The sequence below is a fragment of the Mustelus asterias genome, chromosome 15, assembly GCF_964213995.1.
Source record: "Mustelus asterias chromosome 15, sMusAst1.hap1.1, whole genome shotgun sequence".
NCBI lineage: Eukaryota > Metazoa > Chordata > Chondrichthyes > Carcharhiniformes > Triakidae > Mustelus > Mustelus asterias.
The window spans coordinates 64,669,158-64,682,497 of record NC_135815.1 but is presented as its reverse complement, the minus strand read 5'-3'; the positions used below and the strand labels follow the sequence as shown (position 1 = coordinate 64,682,497).

General features: G+C 44.0%; 1 protein-coding gene across 1 annotated transcript in view; it reads right to left on the bottom strand.

The window, feature by feature from the left end:
* Positions 1–13,340, bottom strand: part of tcp1 (t-complex 1) — an 80,531-nt gene that overhangs the window by 56,636 nt on the left and 10,555 nt on the right. The window lies entirely within an intron of this gene.

Genomic DNA, 13,340 nt, shown 5'->3' with positions numbered 1-13,340 from the left:
GGTGGAATAGTGAGTGGTTACGGTACTAGTAATATTACGAGTCATCTAGAACCAGGGCTAATAGGAGATGAGAGTTCAAATCCCACCATGGCATATAATAAACTTCATTTCAATTAATTAAATAATTCTGGAGTTTAAAAAAACTGTAGAGAGGTCTGAAGCCAAGTGATCCTGGCAAAATTCAAACTGAGCACCATTGGTGAGTAAATGCCCTACTAGTAATATTACGAGTCATCTAGAACCAGGGCTAATAGGAGATGAGAGTTCAAATCCCACCATGGCATATAATAAACTTCATTTCAATTAATTAAATAATTCTGGAGTTTAAAAAAACTGTAGAGAGGTCTGAAGCCAAGTGATCCTGGCAAAATTCAAACTGAGCACCATTGGTGAGTAAATGCCATTACTTTGCTCATATGGTCCAAGTAAAGGCAGAAGGTTTTTTTTTGGTTTAGTTAGGGCATCATGATCGGCCCAGGCTTGGAGGGCAGAATGGGCCTGTTCCTGTGCTGTACTTTTTTGTTCTTGGTTCTAATTCAGAGAATACCGTTGGGGCAGTAATTGGATCTGTTCTACTTTTTGTGGATAGGACCTGGAATGATTTTCCATTTGGAAAATCCAGCCTGGCTGGAGGCATGGCAAGTTCTGGAGCACAATATTTCAGCACTATAGCTCTACTCTTCAATTCAGATCCTCAAGATCATTGAAAAGGTCCTTGGTACTGCTCTCATAAAGTGCCTTGGCACCCTCTCAGAATGTGACATGTTTACTCATCCTTCACACAACACAAAACCCTTTGTTAAGGGAATAATAGTGCACAAAGATGTACAATGGGGTTTCCTAAAGCTTAGTGGGCCCATCATTTGGGGTTGCAAGCTCCAAGGCAGCAATGACTGTAGAGTGCAGACCCTGCCCAAAATAGGATCCACCCGCCCCCCCCCCCCCCCCCCATGACTTACTGTCCTCAATAGTTATTCTAATTGGCCTTCCAGTGCAACATTCCAATTGGCTAATTGGGGGCCTCCTTGGATGCAGAGTATGCACTAACAAATGGTGGATCAGTCCTGGCATTGGCACTGAAGTTTTATTACACAAGTGCGCAATTTTTAGCTTTAAAATCCCACCAGAATGTTTGAAACTATTTGTGGACAAAACCATTTGGGCCCACTCTGTGATCGCATCAATTTCCAAGCATTAAGATGAGATCAGTGTGGGAAGCACTGATGAATGTCACACGGAAGTTGTCTTTCAGACTACTGAGAATCTAAAATTAAAATAAAATCATGTAAATACAACAGATTGGGCAGTGCCTGTGAATAAAGAAGCCAACTTAAATGTTTCAAGTTGATGACCTGTTATCAAAACTACTGAGAAACCAACATATGTCAAGCAGTGACAATCAGGTATTCAATTTATTTACACAGAGTACTTTATACATTTCAACACAACTGGCTGGAAATTAATCTCAATTTAAACAAATTAAGAATTAAATTAAAATTTTAAAGAGTGAATTTCTACAAAATTACAAGGACTACAATGTCTCCATGAAACAATCAAAATGACCTCAAATATTTAAAATGCAATAGAAAATCACATATATGAGGAAGTCAGTAATAATCTATGATGGTGTTAATAGTAGAGCAGGCTCAAGGAGATAAATGGCCTACTCCTGCTCCTAGTTCTTTATAATTTTTATGAATAAAAGAGTAGAGCTTCAATGATTATATAAAGAAAGTAATGATGTCCAAATCAGGGTTATTGTGCATGTTATGTGAATCATAAAGTATAGCAAATAAGATTGGGGAGATACAGGCACAGATTGCATTGTGGAAATATGTTGCTGCAGAGATAACAGAAACCTGGCTCAAGGAAGGGCAGGATTGGGTCTCAAGCATTCCTGAGTAGGTGTTCAGAAAAGATAATAAATAAAGTAAAGGAGATGGGATGGTGGCACTTGTTAAGGAGAGCATGGCAGTGCTAGAGCGACAGGATGTCCATGAGAGTTCAAGGACATGATAAATTTGCTAGAGATAAGGAACAGAAAGGGTGTAATTACATTGCTCAGTGTAGTCTATGTAGACTAGTGAGGACATAGAATAACAAATATGAAGGGAAATTATGCAGAGGTGCTAACTACTAGAGTATTTATAATGGCAGACTTTAATTATCCAAATGTAGACTGAGACAGTGGTAGTGTAAAGGGCAGAGAGGAACCAAAGTTCCTAGAATGTGTTCAGGAAAATTTTCTATGGCAGTATATGTCCAGTCCAACAATCTGGTTCATCAAAATAAGATGGGCCAGGTAGATCAAGTGTCAGTGGGGGAACATTTAGGAGACAATGATTACTGTATCATAAAAGATGATGGTAGAAGAGAATAATAGACAATCCAGAGTAAAAATAATTAACTGGGGGAAAAGCTGACTTCAATGGGGCAAGAACCAAGCTGAGCTGGTTCAACAGGAACGAAAGGTTGGCAGGACAACTGCAGGTGAATAATGGGCTACCTTCAAAAAAGAAATGGTCTGGACACAGTCAAGGTATATTCCCTTAGGAAAAGCAAATAAATAGGCCTTGGATGAAAACAGATTGAAATTAAGATAGGAAGGAAAAGTGCACTTGTCACAAGTGCCAGGTGGAAAACATGGTCGAGGACCAAGAGGAATACAGAGGGTTCAGAGGAGAGGTGAAAAAGAAAAAAGAAAATTACAGCACAGGAACAGGCCCTTCGGCCTCCAAACCTGCACCAACCATGCTGCCTGACTTTTCTAAAGCCCCCTAAAAGAACATTAGAGAAGAAAAGAGGGACTATGAGCAAAACCAAATAGATATCAAAAGTCTTTAATAGGCATATAAAAAGGTGGTAAAAGGAGGAGGGCCGATTAGCGAACTGAAAGGGAATGTATACATCGGGGCTGGGCTGAGGTATTAAATGAATACTTTGCACTTGTCTTTTATAAAGGAGGCAGATACTATGCAGGACATGTTAACAGACGAGAGAAACTCTGCCCCTAGAAATACATCAAAATTGGCAAACAATAAGTGTTGAATAGACTGTTGGTACAGAAAGTTGACAAGGCACCAAGACTGCATGAGATGCATCCAAGGATATTGAAAGGAACAAAGAACAAAACAGCACAGGAACAGGCCCTTCGGCCCTCCAAGCCCGTGCCGTTCCCTGGTCCAAACCAGACCATTCTTTTGTATCCCTCCATTCCCACTCCGTTCATATGGCTATCTAGATAAGTCTTAAACGTTCCCAGTGTGACCGCCTCCACCACCTTGCCTGGCAGCGCATTCCAGGCCCCCACCACCCTCTGTGTAAAATATGTCCTTCTGATATCTGTTAAACCTCCCCCGCTTCACCTTGAACCTATGACCCCTCGTGAACGTCACCACCGACCTGGGGAAAAGCTTCCCACCGTTCACCCTATCTATGCCTTTCATAATTTTATACACCTCTTTCACGTCTCCCCTCATCCTCCGTCTTTCCAGGGAGAACAACCCCAGTTTACCCAATCTCTCCTCATAACTAAGCCCCTCCATACCAGGCAACATCCTGGTAAACCTCCTCTGTACTCTCTCCAAAGCCTCCACGTCCTTCTGGTAGTGTGGCGACCAGTACTGGACGCAGTATTCCACATGCGGCGGAACCTACGTTCTATACATCTGCAACATCAGACCCCAACTTTTATACTCTATGCCCCGTCCTATAAAGGCAAGCATGCCATATGCCTTCTTCACCACCTGTGACGTCACCTTCAAGGATCTGTGGACTTGCACACCCAGGTCCCTCTGCGTATCTACACCCTTTATGGTTCTGCCATTTATCGTATAGCCCCTCCCTACATTATTTCTACCAAAATGCATCACTTCGCATTTATCAGGATTGAACTCCATCTGCCATTTCTTTGCCCAAATTTCCAGCCTATCTATATCCTTCTGTAGCTTCTGACAATGCTCCTCACTATCTGCAAGTCCTGCCAATTTTGTGTCGTCCGCAAACTTACTGATCACCCCAGTTACACCTTCTTCCAGATCGTTTATATAAATCACAAACAGCAGAGGTCCCAATACTGAGCCCTGCGGAACACCACTAGTCACAGGCCTCCAGCCGGAAAAAGACCCTTCCACTACCACCCTCTGCTGTGACCAAGCCAGTTCTCCACCCATCTAGCCACCTCCCCCTTTATCCCATGAGATCCTACCTTTTTCACCAGCCTATCATGAGGGACTTTGTCAAACGCTTTCTAAAGTCCATATAGACGACATCCACGGCCCTTCCCTCATCAACCATTCTGGTCACTTCTTCAAAAAACTCCACCAGGTTAGTGAGGCATGACCTCCCTCTCACAAAACCATGCTGACTATCGTTAATGAGTTTATTCCTTTCTAAATGCGCATACATCCTATCTCTAAGAATCCTCTCCAACAACTTCCCCACCACGGACGTCAAGCTCACCGGCCTATAATTACGCGGGTTATCCTTCCTACCCTTCTTAAATAACGGGACCACATTAGCTCTCCTCCAATCCTCTGGGACCTCACCTGCGTCCAGTGACGAGACAAAGATTTGCGTCAGAGGCCCAGCGATTTCATCTCTCGTCTCCCTGAGCAGCCTTGGATAGATTCCATCAGGCCCTGGGGATTTGTCAGTCTTTATATTCTCTAACAAAGGAGTGAGAATGGAAGTTGCAGGGATGCTGGCCATAATCTTCCAGTCTTCCCAGACTCAGGGAAGATGCCAGAGGGCTGGAGAATTGCAAATGTTTTGGTCTTGCTCAAAAAAGGTTTTGTGGTAACAGAAAGGTTAGATAAGGATAATATTTTTGATGTGTACATGTATTTTCAGAAAGCATTTGAGAAAGCACCATACAACAGACTTGTGAGAAAAGTTATTGCTCATGGAATAAAAGAGACAGTAGCAACATGGATACAAAATTGGCTGAATAATAGAAAGCAAAGCGGTCAGTGGATACTTTTCGGAGGAATCTTTTCAGTGGTGTTTGCCAGGCGCCCATATTAGGACCCTTGCTTTCCCGGATATTATTAATCATCTGGATCTTGGTGTGCAGGGACAATTTCAAAGTTTGCAATGACACAAAACTTGGAAGGATTGTAAACTGCGAAGAGGACAGTGTATAACTTCAATTGGATATAAAAAAGTTGGTGGAGAGAGCAGATGAAGTTCAATTTGGAGGAGTGTGAGTGATGCATTTTAATTGGAAGAACGTGGAGAAACAATACAAAACGAGTAGAATTCTTAAAGGGGTGCAGAAGCAGAGGGACATGGGTGCATATTGCAAAGATCATTGAAGGTGGCAGGATAAGTACATAGTATTCTGAACTTTAATAGGGGCATAGAATACAAGAGCAAGGAGGTTAAGCTAAACTTATACAAGACACTAGTTAAATCTCAGCTGGAATATTGTGTATAGCTCTGGGCACCACACCATAGGAAGGATGTGAATGCAGTGGAGGAGTGCAGTTCAGGTTTACAAGATTGGTCCCAGGGATGAGAAACTTCATTTATGAGTATAGATTGGAGAGGTTCGATAGATTTGATAGAGATATTCAAAATTATGAGGGGGCTGGGTGGATAGGGAGAAACTGCATACGCTCAAAGACCATAAGAAACATGAAGTAGGCTGTTCAGTCCATTCGAGCCCGCTCCACCATTCAATAGGATCATGACTGATCAGACATTCTTCACATTCACTTTTCTGCCCTTTCCCTGTTTGCCTTACTGATCAAAAATCCATCTACTTCAGTCTTAAATATACACAAGATCTTTGCCTCCACAGCTCTCTATAGCAAGGAATTCCAAAGAGACTCAACCCTTTGAGGGGGAGAAGTTCATCCTCATCGGAGTCTTAAAGGTTCAACCTTTCCTCAAAAGACAATCCCCCCCCCCCCTACTGGGGATCATCCTAGTGAACCTTCTCTGAATTGCCTCAAATGAAATATTTTTCCTTAAATAAGGGAACCAGAACTGCCGAAGGACCAATAATGAGAAGGCACAGATTTAAAGTGACTTGCAAAAGAAGCAAATGCAATGCAAAATAACCTGTGTCACACAACAAGTGGTTCTGGTCTGGAATGGACTGCTTAAAAGTGTGGAGGAGGCAGGTTCAACCAAGGCATTCAAGAGGTTGACAGATGATTACTTGAATAGAAACAATGTTCAGAGGTATGGGGAAAAGGCAGGGAAACAGCACCAAGTTGTGATGCGCGTCAGGAGAGTGGCACAGACATGGGCCAAATGGCCTCCTTCTGCACTGTAAGAATTCTGAGATTCACTCAAGATCTGGATCAGCAGGTTCTTCAAAGAACAAAGGTCAGTACAGCACAGGAAACAGGCCCTTCGGCCCTCCAAGCCTGTGCCGCTCCTTGGTCCAACTAGACCATTCGTTTATATCCCTCCATTCCCAGGCTGCTCATGTGACTATCTAGGTAAGTCTTAAACGATGTCAGCGTGCCTGCCTCCACCACCCTACTTGGCAGCGCATTCCAGGCCCCCACCACCCTCTGTGTAAAAAAACGTCCCTCTGATATCCGAGTTATACTTCGCCCCTCTCACCTTGAGCCCGTGACCCCTTGTGATCGTCACCTCCGACCTGGGAAAAAGCTTCCCACTGTTCACCCTATCTATACCCTTCATAATCTTGTACACCTCTATTAGATCTCCCCTCATTCTCCGTCTTTCCAAGGAGAACAACCTGAGTCTACCCAATCTCTCCTCATAGCTCAGGCAACATCCTGGTAAACCTTCTCTGCACTCTCTCTAACGCCGCCACGTCCTTCTGGTCGTGCGGCGACCAGAACTGGACGCAGTACTCCAAATGTGGCCTAACCAGCGTTCTATACAGCTGCATCATCAGACTCCAGCTTTTATACTCTATACCCCGTCCTATAAAGGCAAGCATACCATATGCCTTCTTCACCACCTTCTCCACCTGTGTTGCCACCTTCAAGGATTTGTGGACTTGCACACCTCGGTCCCTCTGTGTTTCTATACTCCTGATGACTCTGCCATTTATTGTATAACTCCTCCCTTCATTATTTCTTCCAAAATGCATCACTTCGCATTTATCCGGATTAAACTCCATCTGCCACCTCTCCGCCCAATTTTCCAGCCTATCTATATCCTGCTGTATTGCCCGACAATGCTCTTCGCTATCCGCAAGTCCAGCCATCTTCGTGTCATCCGCAAACTTGCTGATTACACCAGTTACACCTTCTTCCAAATCATTTATATATATCACAAATAGCAGAGGTCCCAATACAGAGCCCTGCGGAACACCATTGGTCACAGACCTCCAGCCGGAAAAAGACCCTTCGACCACTACCCTCTGTCTCCTATGGCTAAGCCAGTTCTCCACCCATCTAGCCACTTCTCCTTGTATCCCATGAGCCTTAACCTTCTTAACCAACCTGCCATGTGGGACTTTGTCAAATGCCTTACAGAAATCCATATAGACGACATCCACGGCCCTTCCTTCGTCAACCGTTTTTGTCACTTCCTCAAAAAGCTCCACCAAATTTGTAAGGCACGACCTCCCTCTTACAAAACCATGCTGACTGTCACTAATGAGATTGTTCCGTTCTAAATGCACATACATTCTGTCTCTAAGAATCCTCTCCAACAACTTCCCTACCACGGACGTCAAGCTCACCGGCCTATAATTTCCTGGGTTATCCCTGCTACCCTTCTTAAACAACGGGACCACATTCGCTATCCTCCAATCCTCAGGGACCTCACCCGTGTCCAAAGAAGCGACAAAGATTTCCGTCAGAGGCCCAGCAATTTCATCTCTCGTCTCACTGAGCAGTCGAGGATAGATGCCATCAGGCCCTGGGGCTTTGTCAGTTTTAATGTTCCCTAAAAAACCTAACACTTCCTCTCTTGTAATGGAGATTTTCTCTAACGGGTCAACACCTCCCTCCGAGACACTCCCGGTTAACACGCCCCTCTCCTTCGTGAATACCGACGCAAAGTATTCATTTAGGATCTCCCCTATTCCCTTGGGTTCTAAGCATAATTCCCCTCCTTTGTCCCTGAGAGGTCCGATTTTCTCCCTGACAACTCTTTTGTTCCTAACATATGAATAGAATGCCTTAGGATTCTCCTTAATCCTGCCTGCCAAGAACATCTCGTGACCTCTTTTTGCCCTTCTAACTCCCCGTTTGAGTTCTTTCCTACTCTCTCTGTATTCCTCCAGAGCTCCATCTGTTTTCAGTTGCCTGGACTTAACGTACACCTCCCTTTTCATTTTAATCAGATCCTCAATTTCCCTGGTTATCCACAGCTCTCGAATCCTACCTTTCCTATCTTTCCTTTTTACAGGCACATGCCTATCCTGCAGCCTTATCAATAGTTCCTTAAAAGACTCCCACATGCCAGACGCGGACTTACCCTCGAACATCCTCTCCCAATCAACATCCACTAATTCCTGCCTAATCCGGCTATAGTTAGCCTTCCCCCAATTTAGCACCCTGCCCGTAGGACAGCACTCATCCTTGTCCATTACTATCCTAAAGTTAACAGAGTTGTGGTCACTATTTGCCACATGTTCCCCTACCGAAACTTTGACGACCTGACCGGGCTCATTTCCCAGAACTAGGTCCAGTATAGCCCCTGATCTGAACTTCACTTCACTTCCATTATGTTCAAGTCAGGCAATTGTACTGAACTTCCTTGCACGCATTTTATATGATTCATTTTGTGGGATGGAGCCATCATTGGCTGGGCCAACATTTGTTGTCTATCCCTAATTGCCCTCGAGAAGGTGGCAGTGAGCCGTCTTCTTACACCGCTGCAGTGCCTTTGGTGTAGGTACATGCAGGGTGCTGTTAGAAGTTCCAGGGTTCTGACCCAGCGACAGGGAAGGATTGACAATATAATTCTAAGTCAGGATGGTGAGTGACTTGGGAGGGGAACTTCCAGGTGATGGTGTTCCCAGATATTTTTCTAGATGGTAGTGATTGTGTTTTGAAGTTGCTTAGCAAATTCCTCCAGTGCATCTTGTAACTGGTAGACACTACCACCACTGTGTGTCAGTGATGGAAGGAGTGAATGTTGTGGAAAGGGTGCCAATTAAGTGGGCTGCTTTCTCCTGGATAACGTGAAGCTTCTTGAATTTTGTTGGCACGGCACTCACCTAGGCAACAGGAGACTGTTCTATCATACTCCTGACTTGTGTGGACACTTTGGGGAGACAGGAGGGGAGTTACTCGCCACAGGATTCCTAGCCTCTTGATCTGCTCTTGTAGCCACAGTATTTATATGGCCGGTCCAGTTCAGTTTCAGGTCAACGGTAACCCCCAGGATGCTGACAGTGGGGGATTAAGCAATGGTAATGCCACTGGTGATAGTGATAGCGACCCCAACATGGGAAATAAGTTCAGGAAATCCTGGATGTCAAGGATAATTCAGGACTGGATAAGGAAGAGAAAGGCTTTTAGCAAGTCCAAAGAAAGCAATTAAGCTGCCCTACAGGAATATAGGAAGTGCAAGAGAACTTAAGAAAACAATTAGAAGAGCAAAAAAGGAGCAAGAAAAAGGGCTTATGAATAAGATTAGAGAGAATCCTAAGATCTATAAATAAATTAAGGGGAAGAGGTTAACCAAGGAAAGAGTAGGGCCCATTAGGAGACCAAGGGGGTAATCTGTGTGTGATGCTACAGGACTTAGGAAGGGCGTTAAATGAATACTTCTCATCGGTCTTTACTCAGCAGCAGGAGGAGGACATGGGTACAGAATTCAGGAAAAGCAACTGTGAGGATCTTGAGCAGTTTGACATAGGAAGTGAGGTGGTATTGGAGGCTTCGATGGGCTTTAAAATGGACAAATCCCCAGGCCCAGATGATTTGCACTCCAAGCTGCTGTAGGAAGTGAGGCAGGAAACTGCAGGGGCTCTGACGCAAGTTTTTAATTCCTCTGTGGCCATAAGGAAAGTGCCAGGGGACTGGAGGACAGCTAATGTGGTTCCACTTTTCAAGAAGGGTGATAGAGATAAACCAGGGGATTACAGACCGGTGAATCTCACGTCAGGGAAACAAAACGAGAAAATTAATGGATTGATCAGGGATATTCACCATGGCTTTGTCAGAGGGAGGTCATGCCTAACAAATTTGATAGAATTTTTCAAAGTGATAAGAGTGTGTAGATGAGGGAAATGCAGTTGACGTAGTTTCTATGGATTTTAGCAAAGCACTTGACAAGGTCCCACATGGGAGAAGGTCAAAGCACATGGAATTCAGGGAAACTTAACGAGATTGATCCAAAACTGGCTTAGTGATAGGATAAAAGGTGGTGTTGGTCGAAGGCTGTTCAAGTGACTGGAGGCCAGTGTCATACCACACGGTTCAGTGCTGCGTATCTTATTGTTTGTTCTATACAGAAATGATGTAGATGATAATTCAGGGGACAGCTGGAGTAGCGTGCAGTTCTGTTCACCCCACTATAAGGATGTGGTAGAGCTAGAGGGGGTACAGAAGAGATGTACCAGGATGCTGCTGTGAATCAATGGAATATTATGTTGCTATAGCAAAAAAACAAGGCAAGTTCCATCAAATGCCCATGAAAAGGAGTCCAGAATGATGCAAGAAAACCACCAATGATTTGCATGAAACAAAACCTCTGACTTTACATTGTTGGATTTGTCATGTTAAGATAAACAATGTTAATCCAGTTGAAGTGATCATCATGTACCTTGTACTTTGTCGTGGCATTCTTTTAGTCCAAATGTCCTTAAAAACATCTATGACAGCTTTGAATGGAGCGACTGGATAGGCTTGGATTGTTTTCTTTAGACCAGAAAAGATGGGGGGGGCATGATTGAAGTGTATAAGATGAGGGGTGTGGCCAGGGTGATTAGGAAGCAGCTGTTTCCCTTGGTTCAGGAGGGGTCAATCACAAGGGGGCATAGTTTTAGGGTGAGGGTCAGGAGATTCAGAGGGGATATAAGAAAAAACATTTTCAGAGGATGGTGGGAATCTGGAGTGCACTGCCTGGGGAGGTAGTGGAGGCTGGAAACTATACAACTTTTAAAAAGCATTTGGATGAGCACTCAAAACATCATAACATTCAAGGATAAGTGCTGGAAAATTGGATTAATCCAATTTTAGTGGTAGTTGTCAGGTCAGCAGGAAAGGTCTTTTGCCCCATCGAGTCTGCACTTAAGGGACAAGTTAAGTTAAGGGACACAAGTCACAATAACCCACTGGTTTTAATTCAGTAAAAAAGGGGATACTAGTTTGTAAATCAGGAATTGGAAGGGAGGAACTCAGGAAAATTATCAGGGAAGTGGTACTTAGTAAACTGTTGGAACTATGTGGCAGGTCCCCTAGCCCTGATGGGTTTCATCCTGGGGTCTTGAAAGAAGTGGCTACTGACGTAGTTGGGGCATTGGTTTTAATTTTCCAAAATTCCCTAGTTTCAAGGTAGTTTCCATTAGATTGGAAAATAGCAAGTTATTCCTTTATTCAAAAGGGGGGGGGGGAGAGAAAGCAGAGAGTTTAACATCTGTCACAGGGAAAATGTTAGAATCTTTTATTAAAGAAACTACAGCAGGGCACTTAGATGAATTCAAGATAATCAGGAGACATGGTTTGCAAAAGGTAAATTATGTTTAACCAATTTACTGCAGTTCTTTGAAGTAGTAACAAGGTCTGTGGATAAAGGGGAACCGGTGGATGTGCTGTACTTGTGTTTCCAGGAGGCATTTAATAAGGTGCCTCTATAGAATTCCTACAGTGCAGGAGGCCATTCAGCCCATCGAGTCTGCACCGACTCTCCGGAAGAGCACCTTAACCAGGCCCATCCCAGCAGCATCCCACTGCCCCCATTTACCACCTAATCCCCCTAACCAAAAGATCTTTGGACACTATGGGGCAATTCAGCATGGCCAATCCACCTAACCTGCACATCTTTGGACTGTGGGAGGAAGCTGGAGCAACCAGAGGAAACCCACGCAGACAGGAGAATATGCAAACTACACACAGGCAGCAGTGCTAACCACTGTGTCACCATACCACCCGTGCCTCAAAGGTTATTGTGGAAGATAAAAGGTCACATTATAGGGAGCAACACATTGGCGAACAACCAGGAAACAGTATGCATAAATGAGTCATTTTCTGGTTGGCATGGTATGCCACAGAAATCAGTGCTGGAGCCGTACCTTTTTCTAACTTCTATAAACAATTTGGGTGAAGAGACTGGTTTTGGGGAAATTGATGGGATCGAAGGTGGATAAATCTCCAGACCCTGATAATCTTCATCCCAGAGTACTTAAGCAAATAGCCCTGGAAATAGTGGATCCATTGGTGGCTATTTTCCAAAATTCTTTGGACTCTGGACTGGTTCTGACAGATTGGAGGATAGCTAATGTAAGCCTGTAAGCCCACTATTCAAAAAGGGGGGTAGAGAGAAAATGAGGAACTACAGGCCAGTGAGCTTAACGTCAGTACTGCGGAAGTTGCTAGGGTCTATTATCAAGGATTTCATAACTCAGCATTTGGAAAGCAGTGGTATAATCAGACAAAGTCAGCATGGATTTACAAAGGGAAATCATGCTTGACGAATCTATTGGGATTCTTTGAAGATGTAAATAATAGAGTTGACCAAGGTGGATGTGGTTTATTTAGACTTTCAGAAGGCTTTTGACAAGGTCTCACATAGCAGACTACAATGAAAAATTAAAGCGCATGGGATGCAGCTAATGTCTTGAGATGGATAGAAAGCTGGTTAGCAGATAGGAAGCTAAGAGTTGTCATAAATGGGTCTTTTTCTCATTGGCAGGCAGTGACTAGTGGTGTATTATAAGAATCTGTGCTAGGGCCCAAACTGTTCATATTATATAGTAATGGTTTGGAAGAGAGAACTAAATGTATTATCTCCAAATTTGCAGAGGAATCAAAGTTGGGTGAGAGGGCAAGCTGTGGGGAGGATGCAGAGATGCTTCAGGGTGATTTGGACAGGCTGAGTGAGTGGGCATATACATGGCAGATGCAGCATAATGTGGATAAATATGAGATTATCCACTTTGGTAGCAATAATAGGAAGGCATACTATTACTTGAATGGTGTAAACTGAGAAAGGTGGATACTCAACGAGACTTTGGTGCCCTTGTGCAACAGTCGCTGAAAGTGCGCGCGCAGGTACAGCAGGCAGTAAAGGCGGCAAATGGTATGTTGGCCTTCATAACAAGAGGATCTGAATATAGGGATAGAGAGGTTTTACTGCAATTGAATAGGGCGACGGTGAGGCCACACCTGGAGTAGTGTGTGCAGTTTTGGTGTCCTTTGTTGAAGAAGGATGCCCTTGCTATAGAGTACAGC